The 18,980-nt window shown below is 38.9% G+C and overlaps 1 pseudogene; it reads left to right on the top strand.

Annotated features, from left to right (window-relative positions):
• LOC135883380 (transmembrane 9 superfamily member 2-like) overlaps window positions 1-15,290 on the top strand; it is a 46,439-nt pseudogene extending 31,149 nt beyond the window's left edge.
• Window positions 15,291-18,980: the final 3,690 nt, after the last annotated feature.

An 18,980-nucleotide genomic window follows, 5' to 3' on the forward strand; every position in this document is an offset into this window, starting at 1 on the left:
AATTGTCTTTGCTGATTTCTTCATTATGAATCTTATTCTGTGGGTGAAGGGATCATCAGCTGCCATCCCCTTTGGTACACTGGTTGCTATCCTGGCAATGTGGTTTGGAATTTCTGTCCCATTAACCTTCATTGGTGCATATTTTGGATTCAAAGAAAAGGTAGTTTTTGAGTACATTGTTTAAGTGTGTCTTATCTGTCACTCAGTATAATACTTTTTCTGTTCTAACATCAAGTATTTATTCATGCGGCATTAGTGTGTTAGCTGACAACATCAAAACACCAGAATTTGGCTAAGATGCATATGGCTGTCCATTCTGAAATGAACTGTTTGCCAACTTCTGATCTTTTTGTATGGTAGACAAGAATACAAACTGATTTTCAAAATATTTTTCTGGCCATTCAGGATCTCTCTTCTAAGAACATATCTTTATTGACATTCCTCTTGTCTACACAGTATGTGTGCTATAGTCCTCTGAATTGTTAACACATCTAGAAGAAATTCAGTAATTCCATCAAAAACTAAATAAAGACCTCTCCCTCCTGCATGTTGAAATTTACTAGGTCACCACTGAAGTGGAATTTCCAAAAAAATCACTGTTTGTTGGTTTGTGCATTAGTTTGTAATCTTCAGAGATATGGCTTATGGCTAAGGGCTGCGAGTCTGTCACTGAAGTCTTGGATTCTGTGACTTCTGCAGCGGCCAGCAACAGCAGTTTGGATGTGTGGAAGGGGGCTCAGGGCTAGGGATTGAGCGGTGGGGGGCTCCCCAGCTCCCACTGGCATGGCCCTGCAGCTACTAGGCGGTGGAGAGGGCAGGGGGCTCTGCGTGCTGCCCGTGCCCGCAGTTCCCGTCCCCCAGCACTAGCGGGGGTCCCGTCCACTGTCCCCCTCCCCCAGCACCAGTGGACGTGGCCTGGCCCTCCTCCCCCAGCACCAGTGGGGTCCTGGGCCACCTCCCGCAGTGCCCCTGGACCGCCCCCCCAATGCACCCACAGCCCCCCGCCCAAGTTTTAGTTAGGGATTTATAGGAAAAGTCACGGACAGGTCACGGGCCGTGAATTTTTGTTTACTGCCCGTGACCTGTCCATGACTTTTACTAAAAATATCTGTGAGTAAAACATAGCCTTACTTATGGCACAGTTTATGGATGAATATAATGGGAGAGTTAAGCATGTCAAGTTCCAAGGAGCTGATATTAGGAAAAAATCCTCTTAAGTGTCTTTAATTCTTTTAACACTTTCCTATCTTACCTTGTTACTATGGTATTTACAGTTATTTGTCTTTTTTAATTGTATTAATTTCTCTCAAAGCCTATTGAACACCCAGTTCGTACAAACCAGATTCCTCGTCAGATCCCGGAGCAGTCATTTTTCACAAAGCCGTTGCCTGGTATCATCATGGGTGGCATCTTGCCATTTGGTTGTATTTTTATTCAGCTTTTTTTCATTCTAAACAGTATTTGGTGAGTATTGTATCTTTACTTGATAGGTAGGCTGGGCTGTCAGCTCAAAAATGGACATGTACAATGAGCATGGAGAACCCAAAACAGTGGATTCAGAAAAATCAGGAGGGAGACATGAAGGAATTTGCCAGTATTCCCTTTTTGTGAATTATCTTTAAATTATAGTAATTGCATCCTTCTAATTATTACATTTAATGCTTCCTCCCACATCTCATAAAAAAGATACTTATGCACTTGGTAGGAAAGGGTGCATTTTTCTATGGTCAAGCGTTTAGATGACCCTTGAACTGGAGTAAGATTGATTTGTCTAGGGATAGGAGTCTGGGAGTGGAGGAGCGACTCTTAGAAGGTGTAGCATGGTGAAATAAGACAGCTGGAGGACTAATTGCAGCAATGTGAAGGAGGCAGATGTTAAGCTGAAGAAAAGGTAGTTTTCGAAGAGCAGCACGAGAGAGCCAATGGAGCATTAGGGCTCAGAAGGCCCTGAGATTTGAAATCATGATAGTACCTTTCTAGTGGGAACAGTCCTTGACAGAAAGGTGAGGGAAAGGAATGATTTCCCTGGTCTATATAATCAGGGGCTAATTGTTTTACAAACTATGCTATTGATTTGAGGTGCCCTTTCCCTGACTTTAACAATGCAATTGTGTAAGCAGCGTATTTACTCATGAAGGTAGAGGGATAGCAGGTACAGACTAAAGATTTGTAGGAGTATGTCAACAATGCAGACAAAGCCTGTTCTGTTTTCTGATTACTTATTTCTTAGGTATGTAACACAAAAAAAGTGAACACTAATTTGACACAGATTTCTTGTGTGTGTGTTTTAGGTCCCATCAAATGTACTACATGTTTGGTTTCCTGTTCTTAGTGTTTATAATTCTTCTTATTACGTGTTCTGAGGCTACAGTCTTGCTGTGCTATTTCCATCTATGTGCAGAGGTAAATAAACATATTATTTTGATGCCTATATCATGACAGCACAGTGCATAGCTAGCTGGGACATGTCAGAGTGAAGTTTGCAAGGATGCCTATGCATGGCCACCTCTGCAAAGTGCTGGACACTGTGGACTATGTGGATGTATTGTCAGGATTCTGTATATCGATTGTATGTACCTTTGGCCTGGTTATGTTGTTGGCCTATGTTTTGTAATATATACAAGTTAAATTTTCAAAAAAGGCAATTTCTGCCTTGTCACTGCAACTGCAGCTAGCATTGCAAGCTCTCGTTTTACACACTGGAATGGTCCTGTAATGGTAGAGGAGCCACAAAACAGGAAATGAGTCTCCAGCTGGTCTGGCAGAGGTATACTTTTTAAGGTTATGAACAGCTTGATTTAAGTCAACTGTTGGGCATAACATGTCAGTGCTGAGATTTGGAGGCTTTATGCTACTAATATCCGGCATGGCATTACAAAGTCATCAATATAAAGGGGGAGAGATGTTGCTTTCAAATTGACCACTAATGAGGTATTTTACACTGTGTGGTTTTAGTAATTTTGTCCTTACTGAAAAGGGCTACTTAAATATTTTCTAGCGATCGCCAATAAAATAATTCTTGTGGTTTAAAGAAAGCTTTGAATCTGATTTCACTAACACTTTTGCAGAAAGTTTGACACATTCTCAACTATGTGTATTTAAAATAACAGCGAAAGAATGAAGTCCCATTTGTGACTGTTCCCTGTAAATCATGAGTTAAGGTTTCCAATATGCTGTGGCCAGTGTAACTTATAATTGCTCTGCAGTTTCAGTACCAAATTTGCTTAACTTTGCGTGCCATCCAACATACCCTTCTTGAGGATACACTCATCAAGGGGTGTGTATGTTGGCAGTTTTTGCAGACGTTTGAAGATTTGGTCCTCAACCACATTGTTCATTTCCACTCTTGAATGCTATAGTTGTACTGTGCAGTTAAACTACTATTGTGTTGCCCCTTGTGGCTGTGTTTCTGTGGTGGATACATGTACCATATATATGTAAACTTGCAAGGTGCTTTGGGATCCTTGAGAGTGAGAGCTGCTACACATCTGTGAAATTGTTTCAATGAATTAAGTTACTTGTTAACACATTACCCTGTGTAAATGTATAATTCTGCAACTTTTTAAAATCTACAAAACAAAAAAAATTAGTTAAGTCCCCAGCACATTCTCCTGAGACTTTGTAGACTGAACAGACATTTGCTGTAGTTCCCCTGGATAACAGAGTTTCACGTTCATAGTTGAAACATCCTGACAGAATTGACTTTGAGAAAGAAATAGCAATTGGAAAAGCATAATTTTAATGAAAAGGAGTTTAAGCAAGAGTATGAGTGTAGAAATATGCCAAGAATTAATTTAATCTTTCATAGACTTGTAAATAGTGCTTTGCTTTGAAATAAAAGTGCAGTTTTAGTTTTGTACTTGGATTTTTTCCTGAAATGGTTTATTATTTCTTTCAGGATTATCATTGGTGGTGGAGATCGTTCTTAACGAGCAGCTTTACAGCCGTTTATCTTTTTATCTATGCAGTTCATTACTTCTTCTCTAAACTCCAAATAACGGGAACTGCTAGTACCATTTTATACTTTGGGTATACTATGATCATGGTTTTGATATTTTTCCTTTTTACAGGTAAGTGCAGCATTATCGGTGAAATTCAGTGCAATGGTTTCAGGACTTCTGGGTTACTGTTTTTTGATCATTATAGCCAGAGTCAATTTGAGAAACACTTGCTTGGAAGAAACCAGCAATTTTGATCATTAAATATGGTTTGAGTCTGCTGCTACCATTATTCACGCACCCAACAATATGCACACTAGGGACATAACAGTATAGATAATGTATTGTTCCTGACCTGAAGATCTACAATCTAATTTGCAGCGATTCTTTTCTAACTTATTAAGTTTCCTTGATTATTGCATTGTAGTGTAACAGTGACCTAAGAACATTATAGATTTACATTTTCAAAATGCCCTCGATAGAAAAGCTTTTATATTGGAAATTACTTAGGAAGTCACAAAATGCTATATATATAAAAACGTAAATGAAAGGTAAGAAACGGAGACTTAAAAATGAGAACAGCCTTTGCTAGAAGGATGAATGTGGGACTGGAAGATTTAACCCTGACACGCTGACACTAACTGTTGCAAGTCACTCAACATCTTGATGTGTGTTCAGTGTGTGAAATGGGGCTAACACTTACCTAATTAATCCTTACAACAGATAATATTTGTAAAAGGTTTTGAAAATGTAAAGTGATCTAAATGCTAAATATAACTATTACTAAACGTAAAGGTTTTAAACTGCAAATATTACACGCAGTGTATAGGGACTGGAAATTTTTATTTTCAACTTCTTTAATTTGATAATGAATGCAAGATGTCCAAATATTCACATGGTAGTGAACTGGTATTGAGTATGTGATAGAAACAGAATACCCAGAGCAGTCAGATACTTGAAATGCCAGATGGTGAAGCAGATGTGATGTTGCATAACTTGAAGATGCAAAGAAGAAAAGAGGGGTTAGGAATCTGTTGAACAAAACTTGCCCTACACTGACACCCCCCCACCCACAAAAAAAAATTTGGGGAGGAGTTACACATCTTCAAAGTTCTGAACCTATTGAAATGAGGCAAATGGGGTACTGCAGCACATTGTTAAACAGACAATGTGGGGACACTTCCAGTGTTGTGCTGTTGAGATGCAGGCAGGACTTCACCTACTGTGGTCTACTACAGTGGTTCTCAAACGTTTATACTGGTGACTCCTGTTGCATAGCAAGCCTCTGAGTGTGACCCCCTCTTATAAATTAAAAACACAGTATTAAATAATAAAAACATTATAAATGCTGGAGGCAAAGCAGGGTTTGGGATGGAGGCTGACAGCTTGTGACCCCCCCCCATGTAATAGCCTGGTGACCCCCCTGAGGGGTCCCGACCCCCAGTTTGCGAACCCCTGGTCTACTAGAATGTACTTTTCTCATATCTTCTGATGTAATTAGACTTGGAGCATAATGTGAGGAACAGGATTTTTTCCAGAACTAGACATTAGCTTTCTGGTAGAGTATGAAGAATGTGTGAATTTTATTGATCACATCATCCGCTCTTTTCTCCAGCCCCACAGAAAAGGCTAGGGGTTGTGAGGTCTAGGTTCAGCAGAAGGTGGTGGGGGTTAGCTCAGTGGTTTGAGCATTGGCCTGCTAAACCCAGCGTTGTGAGTTCAATCCTTGAGGGGGCCACTTAGGGATCTGGGGCAAAATCAGTACTTGGTCCTGCTAGTGAAGGCAGGGGGCTGGACTTGATGACCTTTCAGGGTCCCTTCCAGTTCTATGAGATAGGTATATCTCCATATATATATGGAGATATACCTATGTGTGTGTTTTTTTTTTAAAGGTCTTTAGTACTGCAGTGAGTCAGCAAGCACTTGGCTAATCCAAGAACCCACCTCCTGCACTGATGTTCAATGGGTGCATGCTATGGAGACTTCTAGGTGGTTATTCGAGTCTGGCTTCCTCCAGTTGTTCGAGAAGGGTCTAAATCTGGCCTCTTGTGACTGTGGCTGTAACTTTTAGAACTTAGAAAGGCAGGATGGCTCAGTGGTTAGGGTGCAAGTCTGGGACTTCAGAGACTTGAGTTCTATTCCCTGCTGTGCCACAGACTTCCTTTGTAACCTTGGACAATTTACTAAGGGCTGGTCTACACTAAGTTGACCTAAATCTTGGGAGCAAGTGATAGGACTTTTATAGGACTTTCTTAGATCCCCATCTCTTCTTGGAAGATCCTCATTTACATTCAGAACAACTTAAAAAAAATAAAAATATTTTGGATGCACTCAGGGTTGCTTACACCACCAACCTCAGTCTCTTCTCTGTTGCTGCCCTGCACCACCTTCTCTGCCATCACTAGACTTGCTGAGATTAAGTTCATTGGCGCCCGTTCCAATTTGTTGCTTGCCATACACTAGTTGTGGAGAGAAGTGGATTTGGTGCCTGGCTACTTAGTGGGATAACTTCAAATGCTGTTGGAGAGAAGGAACTTTTGCTTGCTAAATTGGGATCTGCTGCCGCACTTGGATTTATGATTAAGACCTCTGTAACTTTATTCTGTGGAAACCTGAAGAAAAGTGGTAAAAAGGCAAATGTCTATGAATGAAGAATGAGATGCCAGGTAGAATTTGCCACCATTTTAACAAGAGGCGTATTCAGGGTAATAAAACTTCACACACCATAGACTTCCAAACAGAGAGCCATACTTTGAAATGTGGCCTCTGAAATTACTCATGCAAGCTGGGCATCTGCTACAGAATTTCTCTAACATTCATAAGCAAGTGGTGTCAAGTGTAATTTTGGGGCCTGACCTGAAAATGTGGCCCAGAAAGCTTCATACCAAAGAGGAAAGGCTCTTATGCAAACAAACAGGTTCAAAAACAAGGTGCAATTCTCTTCATGCTCAGGATCACATCTTTCTAATAATCTTTCATTATCTTGGTGCTGCAAGATGTAGAGTTCACACAGTGCTATCTTACATGTGCCATTTCACTTTGAATCCCAAAGCACGAGTGGTAGAATTATAGAGAAAATGCCTTGTGTATATAGAGGGTTATTTTAAACTGTGACTACTCATGTTAATTTGTAGTATCCTGTTATTGACTAGCTACAAGACTCTGACAGATAACTCATTGCTACCTCTAAAAGACATCTCCCTGCTTATTGAAAACCACTGCAAATATTTATATTCACTTAACATAGATCTAGAATTATAGAAATGTAGGAGTGGAAGGGAGCTTGATAGGTCATTTAGTCCAGTCTTTTGCACTGAGGCAGGACTAGATATATATGGCCAAATTGCACACAACTGTGTCTAGGCAGTTTTTCTGCATTTTCCTGGACACTGTAAAAGTTAGTGTGGGGGGGGGGGGTGTTTTTCTTACTATTTAAGCCCTGCAGCTGAGAGGGGAAGAGAGCCTGATCTTTTTTTATGTCTGAAACTGGTTGAATGACCATCTGAGGTAACAAAACAGCACCGTGCATGCTAGAATTAGCAAGGAGTATTAGTGCATGTTTTTCTGAGCAAAGTGAGCCAAATACCCTGTGTAAGTTCTGTTTAATGATGTTAGCTGCCATGTATTGGCTATGGGTTTTTCCTTCTCATTATTTACACCCTGATGAAGTCTGTCTCTCCTCCTGTTTTCATGGTGGGCGAGGAGGGGAAGGCTGTGGATTGTATCTTTTGCGGTTTTGAGTCTCTTAAAAGTGAAAACTGAGAAGGATTTAATTCTTCCAATTTTAAATTATTAGAAAGCAAACATGGAATGTGGCATGTTGCCAGTTAAACCCCTGCTTAAATCCTGGCAAAACAGAGAAGCTCCAGATGTCTGCTGTAACTTACAAAAAAGAAATCTATAGTTAAAAATATTTTAATTATTTTTAAACTAAAGAAATATGTTAATATGTGTCTGGGTTTTAGCATAGGTTAGCTGCTACTCTGCCAATTTCAATTTCAAGTTACAAGATGTAAATTGGTAGAATTAAAAATATCCTTTTCACATATAAAATAATTGAAATTGTCATGGCAGCTGCTGAAATGGTATTAAGAGCTTCAGATGTGTTGATCCAGGAGTCCTTAATGGGAAGGCCAATGAGGCTTGAAAAACTACAATAATGTGTAATTCTGTTATTTTCATGTGTTAACTTTTATAGAACCACATTAATAATAGTACTGCTTTCTATAACCATTTCATGACAGAAGTCACTGTGGAATCACATTACCTTAGGTAGTGACTGTTTTTCCAAATTCTATACTTTGTAAGTTAAAAATGGCTTGTATATTTAAATTTGTGAGCAATTCTGAGTTTGTCCTTGATAAACTAAAAATCTGTTTTTGAATTTTATCCTCTCTAATAATTTAACAACCTGTGCTTTGGGTGGATAGTAAACTACTGTACCTAGACAATCCAACCAAGGTTAGAGGAGTTTTGTTTTGGTTTATCATGACTTTTCCTTAGTAGCACCCACTTTGTAAATTAAACCTAAATAAGGGCCCAATCCTGTCAACACTTCTGAATGTGAGTAGATGTACTCATGTGCATAACTATTCCAGTTACGGTCTTTTCTATATTTTTTTAAATGTTTCTCCATCACAATACTTGAAATCCAGTATAAAAGTCATCATTAACAGCTCATGCATGGCAACACGGTTGTGGCCTCCACAAAAGAGACTATAGTGAATAGCCAAGTAGGAGCTGAATGCTGAAGTTGAACAAATACTTGTGAATATTTAAAACAATGACTGTCACCAATATAATCAAGCTGGCCAAAGCTAACAATTATTGTGTACATCCAAACAGATGCTATTTTAACGTACAAATTGCAGTGAAATAAATAAATATGTAGTAAGTATATTTGAATGGTGATAGTTATGATTACATGGATTTTATGCTGGGGACAAAAAATGGTTGAGTTTAGTCAAAGCAAGTTGCTTTATAGTGACCTCTGTTTTTGAACATCACTTTCACTTGTGAGTTAATGCCATGTTCAAAATTGAGTTTTGATCTTCTGGGTAGATTGTGTTTAGAATCTGAGATTCTGAAGCACCCACCACTGTGCAGTGATTGAAACCAGTATGATACAAAGAGCTTTTAAGGTACATAAGAAGTATCAGCCAAGTGCAGAGTGCTCTTCTATTTGCTTTCTTACATTCTGTTCGTGCTCTGAATGTTTTTTTCTTCATTAAACAATAAAGCTAGAAGAGCCGAGTAGAACAGGGCAGTCTCTTTGAAGTGTTTTGGCATTACTTGGTGCAGTAATTGTGTTTTTAATATTGAAGTGAAATTTTAAAAGAAATAGTTTACTAAAAAATCTGTTAGCCAGTTAAAAGAATACCATTAGCTAACATTCTGTATAGACAGAAAGAAAACTGTTGCTAAGTGCTATTATGCATTACTGAGTAGAGAATTCAACAATATAGAAAGCTGAGGACAAAAGATAAAAAGGGCTGAATTGTCAGCTGTTTTCAGATGTATTGGTCATATTTTGCCTCTTGGGGTAGGAAAGTTACTTCAGACATTCAGTAACATCTTGACTATCAGTTTCATGAATTTTAAATAACTTCCATAAAAAAAAACCAAGCTTACATTTACACTTCTGGAGAATCAGAGAGAAGGTACATAATGGTTTGCAGTGAGCTGATGCTTTCATTTCTATGGATGAGCTCTAAGGGCTTATCTACGAAAGTTAGAATCTTAAAGTAATTGTGAAAGACATCCCTTTGAAGATAGCTCTACCAAAAAAAAAGTAATTCCTTAAATGCATGTCTGCCCTAATCCATATTCAGATTTTTATAAATTTGCAGTCTGATTGGGATTACTTAAACTAAAGTAAAAAATAATAAAAAGGTGCACTCGTAACACTTGATTCTATAACAAATCAAGGCCTTTTAGGGATATCAGAGGAGTTTATGTTGCGGTTGAGATCTTTCACAATAGTATGGGGCAAAGAGAAGTGTATATCAAAGCTCTTACCCCTATCAAAAAAGTAGATTGTGGAATAAAAGTGTAGTGCTAACAAATTCTTCAGGAACAAAGTGTTACCTTTCCTGTCTGAATCAGTACTTTTTACTGTTATAAACTGGTTAACATCCACAGTGAGTAAAACTTGCTTACAGTGAAAAGAGTTTGTGGGTTTTCCTGTTCTGTCTTCTATCTGATATTTCACTTGAGATTGAAAGCCTTCTTGCACTTTGCTAACTAAATAGCCAGTCACATGAATGTGTAACTTGAATCAGTAGACTACAGATTCTTTCAGAAAATTCTGATTTGCTTTTGACGATGCTTTGTGAAAGAAACGGAAGTAGCTTTGAATGGTAACAAATTAGACCACCTATGAACAAATAACCTTGTTGTTTTTTGATAAACATAGATGTGTTTTTGAATTGGGCATCATGTTGTAAACTAAAATTGATACCAGGCATGTATACTAAATTAGAAATCTAATAGAGTGTCCCCTCTGCAGGAAAGGGTGTCCTGTTTAACAAGCTGGTTCAGATATTTACTGGAATGATATTTTAAATAAAGCAACAAAGGATGGCAATCTAGGCAGTATTTCAGTTGAGAGAAACTATCAGCTGTGTGCTTGTATCTCAAGACTGGCTTTCATGAGAGAGGTGCTCAGAGGAAAGAGAATCTGAAAATGCCAGTGCTGACTTGTCTGACTGGCATCAGTGTCTCACCAGTGTGCCACGCTAGCTGATAACATTTTGAACAATGGCAGTCGGGCACCTAACTCCTTTTGGGAGCCTCTGAAAATCCCAGCCTTCTTGTCCATCACACTGAAGTAAATGATATAGCTAAAGCTGCAGCCTTTAAAATAACGGTTTCCTTCACTTGTATTCACCTCACCCAGGTGTTACTTGGTTTGTATTTTACTCTTAACTGGTTGGTCAGTGCCAATATCATAGAATTGCTTACGTGGGACACCATCAGAATCTAACATTTTATACCCATTTATCACTTCTGTATATTATTACACCAGGTGCTGGACAGAGAAGAATTGTCCCCACTCTGCTCAATCAGTCATTCACATACCACAACTTAGTGCAGTGGTCTTCACGATACAGAGTTGAAGTGAAATACGTTAGTTTATTAAAAAAGTTTGCAAAGGCAATAGAAAATAAATTACTTTACAAACAGAATAGAAAAGTCAAGTGACGGCCTTTCGGATAGCAATAAAGCTGTGCACCAGGTTGGGGAAGAAATGCTCCCGTCCCCAGAAATGGTCTTTTTGTTGGAACCTGGAAGAAGTGGGCAGCTTTTATGAGAGGATTTTAAGTGAGTTATGGGAGCTCTGCAAACATCGGGGTTACTCGTGAATAATAATTTAATCTAACTGTCAGGTAATGTTGGCTTTGTGTAATCTTAAATTAACTTAAATCAAACGACTGAAAACAAGCAATGTGCTGAACTTAGCCACGGGAGATTTTTAAAAGATTGCTTCACTGAAATTTTCAACTGATTGGCTATAATTCACTCAGCATATAAATCTGTAATTAAGGATGCTTAAAGGTAAATTTTTGAAAAGATATGGACCATGGTAGCTCCTCTCAAACCATTTTGATCTTTGAGTTTGAAGTAGACTTGATAGCTATCAACTAGGGGCTATTTATGATTCAAATAATGGTATCCATAGACTTAAATCCCCTTTGAAGTCTCTTGTCAATACAACCATCCACATTCTAAATCCTTAAGAAATTTTTGTTTGGATGGAGGAATTACAGTGCATGCTGGGGTTTATAATGGAAACGGTGACTGAACTCTAACTACAGATGTGCCATTATAATATTGGTAGAGGAGATTTTGTGTACTGGTGATGAAAGTAATTATATAGGCTACTGGACAAAATCCAAATTAGGAGTCTAGCAGTTTTCTGTCTAAGAACTACATCTGTGTGCCTCTTGCAGTTCAGGGTGACAGGTGGTATTTGACACTTGCCTCCATTTTATGCATTTACTAGTACACATCTCAGATTTAGCTGCTAATATCAGTAAATCTGCTTGTCTTCTACTATCTAAATTGGTAAAATCTCCAAGAAAAATAATATTTTCTCTTTGATTTGTTGAGCAGATTTTGGGGAGGGAAGTTGGCAAGTGGTTCTGTTGGTGTACTTGAGAAACCTGATTATAGATTAAATAGTCCTTGTTCACTGGGAATGGCTTTGGTAATTTCATATTTTGAATGAAGTCATCCTTTGAGGGGAAAGTGGTGCATAGGGAAGATCCAGAGTAACAAGGGTCAGTGGATGGGTGTGTTTATATAGAGTATATTTCTCTAGTAAGCTTGTACATACTTGCAATTGTGTGTTCATAGAACTGTGCAATGGGAAAAATCTTATTCTTGTGCTAAAACTTTAGTGCTGTAAAATATTGAATTTCTGTTGCAGGAAAGTGGATTGATTTTTAATATACCTAATCTGTTAAACATGCAGGAAAAACATAGCACTTCAGTAAGTAGCTGCTTTAAGAGACAGACAGGCTCAAAGCAGGCTATGTTATAAACATAACAAGAAGGCGGGATACAGAGAAACGAACACTAAAAGGAAGAAGCTATGAGCTAGGGGAGGAGAGGTTGTAACAATGCAGATACAGGAGTATTGGACACAATGGGAAGGAGTGAGAGAACCAACTATAAACTAGAAAGACTTAGTGATGTCAAGCCCACAGAGGAATTACATTTCTTTTGTGGTTGGTGTATGATTTCCTATCAAGCATGGTAAATCTGCCATCCCCCACTGTTTGAGTATGATAACTGAAGATTTGGAGGAAAAGGGTAATCTACAGCACCTAATAGTAGGCTGTCAAAAAGCCCTTTACTAGAAATATATGTGGCAAAATGAAGTATCACAAGAACTAGCAGGTATATAATAGGAAGCATCTGAAGAAAGGCTCCTCATTTATCACTTGTGAAAGTCTGGTCAGCAAGTGGTTTAGGGTTGTAGAAAGACAGAAAAGCTAATTCAATAAATATGTGAAAGGTAAAATAGTCTAATAAAGAACCTGAGACTCCCTTCCAGTGGTTGTGCCTGTGATGGTGAATAAATAAGGTTATAGAGCTGATATTGAACATGATCTGTTTTCCATAATTACTGTATGTTTATAAAAAGTCTCTGATGGAGTGGAGTGGACTGGGTATGTCTCCTAAGGGTGCAGTGAATCTTTATAAGACTGTTGCAGTAAAACACAGCATATCACTGTCTTTTTAAAAACTTGTTCAGCTAACACTGATTTTTCCTACCATTGGGAGGGTATTAATTGTGGCATCTAGTTTAACATCTGTGCCTCAGTTAACCAATGTGCAAAGTGCCTATTGCAATAGCTATTTCCTGGATGGGTTTTGAGGTTTAATATTGAATCTCCTTAAATCCAAGGTTGTTAGAAGGGCAACATATTTATTTCATAAAGTTTGCCTCTGAAATTGGTGCAGGATTTTGAGAGAAACCTATTTACCCTCAACTTTCAATTGAGTTAATGGGGAGGATATTTGGGACACATTGCACATGTCCCCAGTAACGGAAAAGGAAGCATAGTCTTCCCTCCTTCTTTCCAGTCACCCCATCACAGTGATAGTGGGCGAGGAAGCCACAGCATTGGTCTTTACACTAAAAACAGAAAATACTCTGGCCCTGGGCCAGTCTCTTCCTCTGCCCTATGTTGTTCTCCACCTTCTTGCCATGCAATGGTTACTCCTGCCTTAAGTCTTCAATAACTTCTGCAGGCTACTTAACCCTTGCTTATAGAGCAGAAGAGACCACTCTGATAATCTAGTCTGACCTCCTGAATAACACAGGCCAGAGAATTTTCCCCAAAACAATTCTTAGAGCACATTTTTTAGGAAAACACCCTGTCTTGATTTAAAAATTGCCAACTTGCTTACTGTAGCCTTTCATAAATTGTTTCAGTGGCTAATTACCATCACTTAGAAATTCACACCATCGTTTCAGTCTTCATATGTGTAGCTTGACGGGGAGGTGGACAGCTCACTCATGTGAACTCCCTTTCCACAGAAGGGTGGATTTTGAAAATTTAGTTGGACTACCATTTTCAGTGGTAGGTTGGTCCACACTCTAGCTGGAATATTTATTTGTACCATGGTTGTGTCTAGACACCCCAATCAAGATCAGCCCTAGTACAATGGAGTCACATACATACACATAGTAAGGCAGTTTCTGTCCTTAAGAGATAGAGTTGAAGTGACTTATGTGGAATCACATAATCAGTGGCAGAGCCAGGAATAGAATCCAGGTCTCTTGACTCCCAGTCAGTGGGCAGTTCACTAGATATATAGCCTTGCAGTAGTGTATGACCTAAAGAGAGAGCTGGACATGGCCTTTGCATATGTATACATTGTAAATGTTGCATACAGTTGAGGAAATTAACTACTAGTTGATTTAGAGTATTTATATGGCTGCTAATGATAGATTTGTGTAACCATGTTCAATTGGTTACAGGAACATCATGCAAGAAAGTCCTAAAAGTCTTTATTAGCTTTGAAATTGATAATTTAGTAGCCCCAGGCTGTGCATTGTTAAAATTAAAAAGTGCACTTTTATTTCTAGATAGGTAACTGGAGGATAATGGGATATTCTGTCCTGCTTGAAATTGTCTGTTACTAGACTTGCTCCAGAAGCATGTACGGAAGGTAAACTAACTATTTTAACACTCTTCTTGTTTTAGGGACGATTGGATTTTTTGCCTGCTTCTGGTTTGTTAGTAAGATTTACAGTGTTGTGAAAGTGGACTGAAGAATTTCAAAGTGTCTTTGGAACATATCTCCCTTGCTGTGATATATTTTTACCATGTATTGAAAAACCTACTGCATAATTATTTTAAAATGTAAAAGCTGAACCTCAGCCTGTATGGCAAAAAATACAGGTTTTATGGATGGAAATAGCAGCATTGGAAAACATCTACACCAGTCCTGTTCCTGAAAATGTTAATCCATTCTAATCATTTTTTAAAAATACTGTATACAAAGTTTGATTTAAAACAAATGAATGATGCAATGAAACCAGTTTCTTTTTTTAAAAAAAATAGTGCATTATATAGTTTTCCAGCTGAGATTTCTTGTCATTTTTGTTACTTTTCTTTTTACTCTTACCAATTGTACCATCAAAGCATAGGACTGTCCAGTAAATACTATGTAAAAATGTGAAACTTTTTTAACTTAAAACTGATTGTACATAGTATTGTGCACCTTCTTTACAGCTTGTTTATCATCTTAAAAAGGAACATGCATTTAGTGTAATGTAGAATTTTGTTAAGGATATCGACACTGTTTTTCTTCAAATAAAACTGCACAACTCTGGCTGACTTGTCCAGTTTCTTGTCAAGTACGTCACCACTCTTAAGCATAAGTTTCATTCATTTACTTTGTCAAATGGGCTGACAAGGGGATGATTCCCTTAGTTCTGGGCTGTACTGCTAGTTATGGAGTGTTCGAATGAAGGGAACAATAGCAAGTGGAGCCTAACTGCTGCTTTGGATTATAGGATGAGAGGCATTCTCTCGTCTAACCAGATCCACTCCAGGGCTTTATAGGGGATTACCAACACCTCTGATTGTATCTGGAAGTGAACAGGAAATCATTGCAGAGACAAGCTCCGTTACGTTCATGCTGGTCACATTTGAAGAACAAGGGGATGTTGAGTGAAATTAAAGGAAATCTTTTTTTCACACAATGTATGATCAAACTGGAACTTGTTGCCAGAGGAAGCTGTTGAGGCCAAGAATTTAACAAGATTCAAAATGTCATAATCAGTTTAAGGCCAGAAGGGATCACCAGATCATCCAGTGTGACCTCCCATATAATGTGATTGGATTTTTACATGGTTATCAAGAATATCCAGAGTTGTTACCATTAACAACAGATTTTGGAAGGGATATTAAACCTTGTGATTCAAGGCTTAAGCAGACCTCTAACTATTAGTGATCAGGATGAGACTGATGTGTGAGGCAGATTATCCCTCATGTGCCTACTGTAGCATCTCGTGCTCTGAAACATCTGGGAGGCAGGGTACTTAACTAGATGGACATTGGATTTGATCCAGTATGGCAATTCCTATGTTCCACTACTTCCATTTTATCTAGGTTGGAATCACAGCCAGCTTGCTTTCATACAGCTCCCCCATTGCTTGTCGGCCATTAGGAGTGTAATGGGACTATGACCCAAAAATAGAAGTGTAGAGCTGAGGATCACAGGCATGCTGATGACATTGCAGTCCAAGACCTCTTTTCCCCTTGTGGATTCATGTGTCAATAGTGAACAAGGGTGACTGAACACCTCCACATGTGAGGTCTATCAGAGTTCTATCAGGCGTGCCAAGCAGTTGTCCATGGTTAGGTTGAGACCCCTCAAAGAAACAAATCCATTGAAAGCCTATTCTCTTCATTCCTGCCAGATTCCATAGGTGAGTGACCAACAATGCCTTGTGGCCAATGGTACTGAAAGACCTAATGAAATCAGGTATGATTAAGTCTGATGGAATCCTTAAAAGGGTTACTCTGGACTTTAATACTTTTTATAACTGTATTCTAATATTTAATAAACTAGTTTTCTATTTATAAACTTAACTGTAGGATGGTCTTGTCTGAGGAATTTCCTTAAAAGAAAACTCTACAACTTCTAAAAGTTTTTCATTTTTAAAAAGTTTGAGAACGGCATGAATTAAACTTCTATTTCCTGAGACTTGCAGAGAAGCTGGCAAATGTGTGTGGGTGCAAAAATTAGTTTTACAATAAAATCGACCGTTGGTCAAGCAGAGCAGAGTTGTGTCTGAGTATGTTTGGCAGCATGAGCATGGGATAGTAAATTCAGTACAGTAAGCCCGTCTTCCAGCCAGGTAAAGATAAGCTGGGGGAGCATACAACTTTGTCAGGAACTCCTCTTTGGCTGATATTCTGCCCTGTAGTAATCCTGTTCCTGCAGAAGTCCAAAGGTCTTCAGTTTTAGCTCAGATGTTTCTCTCTTCCTGCAGACTTTATAATTTTTACAGGTCCAGAGAGGAACATGGGTGTAACACTCAGAGTTTATAAGCAGCTCTGGCTCCATAATACCATTGTACAGTTCCCCCGCCCACCAAATTTGTTTTTCAAAACGATGCTGAAATGGCCCCTAATCAGAAACTTGCAGAATATGGAGACAAGTAGAATAAATTACTTTATTGCACACATTTTGGAGGGGTGGGGGGGGAATTAAACAACTTTATAAGAAGTTTTCCTCCATGACAATCCACCCATTCTCTATACCCAGTTAACACTCATAATGGGAACACTACAAATAAGCAATACACTACTCTTAAGTACTTGATCAAAGGAAACTTGCTATAAAAATACTGGTGCTTTGCTAGGCAGTTAACACATCTTTTCGTGCACTTCATGTGTGATCTTGCTTGCGATGTGGCCTCTTAAGAGTCAAGGGATCTGATTTTTCAGCATTGCTGAGCACTTGGAGCTCCCAATGACTCCAACTAGGGATCTGAAATCAGGCCCTGTGTACGCCCAGAAACACTAGCCAGCGGTGTTCAATGTATTCATCCTCCTGTTGAAACTGGTGCCATTCCACAAAAGGCACTTACAAAAATGGCTTTTATTTACATTTACAGGAAATGTCAGCTGAAATCGCTTCTGCATCTTACGGAATTTGGGGTTAAAACTGGCATAATGTCCCAGCAGGATTTGGTTGCCAGATTCATACCTTAATTTCTGTAAGCAGGCATTGTCTAAAATAAAGTTTTAGTTTAAGATACTAGCTTTGCTTAACCACCAGACATTTTAAAAATAGGAAGAGCAAGGTCTCCACAAAAGTCACAAGTGACACAGGGCCCAGGTTCTAAAGTTTTAAAATAGGTTGGTCTAAACTACAATTATCTCTTTTATAAAAAGCTTCACCAGGACTTTTAGCATGTACATAGCAGCCAGATTCATTGGAATTTTTATTAACTAATTAAACAGTCTGATAAATGCGATTCAATGAATATGGCTCCAAAGGACAGTTTCAATTCTGCTTTGAAATTTCCAAGGTAGAAATATGTTGTTTTGCCTCCCAATCTGTGGACATTTTGCTGACCGACTTGTTGTATTAGGACAGTGAGATTACAATAAACTGAAACATGAGATGGAGCTGTCTCCTCCCTCAATGGGGAGGAAAGGATCTGGAGTCAAGATGGGAATTAATACAGTTCTAAAAATTAGTATTAATCCAGTTAATTTTTTTTACTAAATATTAGTATACTAAATACTAACACCCAACAGCCCCCCCCCCCCCCCCCCGCTTTTAATGGACAATGTGAGTATGACTGATTTCAAGCTATCCTTGTCATCTTTTAGAAGGTCGTCTTCATTTAAAAACAGGGCAGTCAAGATCTGATATTTCTAAGGTTTTTTGTTTGTTTTCTTTTTACATAACTGCTCTTTGGAAAGAATTCGGTGGCAGCTTTTGTGCTCAATTAAGAGTGCAAATACTTTTTTTGTCTTGGCTTCATCTAAGACGCATCAGTATGTGTCAATTTAGACTGGATGCAAAGTGGTCCGCTCAGCCCAGAAGAGGCTTAAATCCTGTTTTTAAAGTTAACAGGTACAGAATGGGCTGTGGTAGCATAGCATAAGTGGTTTCATCTTCATTCTTTTTACTGGATGATGCTGAATGTGTGGGTCTGATCCCATCTCCTAGCAGATGCTCTTGTGTATGTAGCCGTAGATATAGGGGTAGAGGCAGCACAGGCAGAGGAATGGGAGAAACACCGCTGAGCTAAGCCACCAGCCCTGGCCACATGTGCAGCAGGCTGGAGGGCGTCATGCACAGCAGCTGCAAGGCCATGATCATGAAGATCACACTGGTGGCCTTGCAGTGGTGAGGGCTGGGTTGCAGGCGGCTGGTCCTGGGGTGCAAACACTGGGTCATCAGCACATTCTGCACCATCCCATAGCAGCCCAGCAGGATGGCCATTGGGCTGAAGAGGGAGGGGGGAGATGCTGCAGTGAGCTGGCCACCTGCCAG

This window comes from Emys orbicularis, chromosome 9 (assembly GCF_028017835.1).
Source record: "Emys orbicularis isolate rEmyOrb1 chromosome 9, rEmyOrb1.hap1, whole genome shotgun sequence".
NCBI classification, from domain to species: domain Eukaryota; kingdom Metazoa; phylum Chordata; order Testudines; family Emydidae; genus Emys; species Emys orbicularis.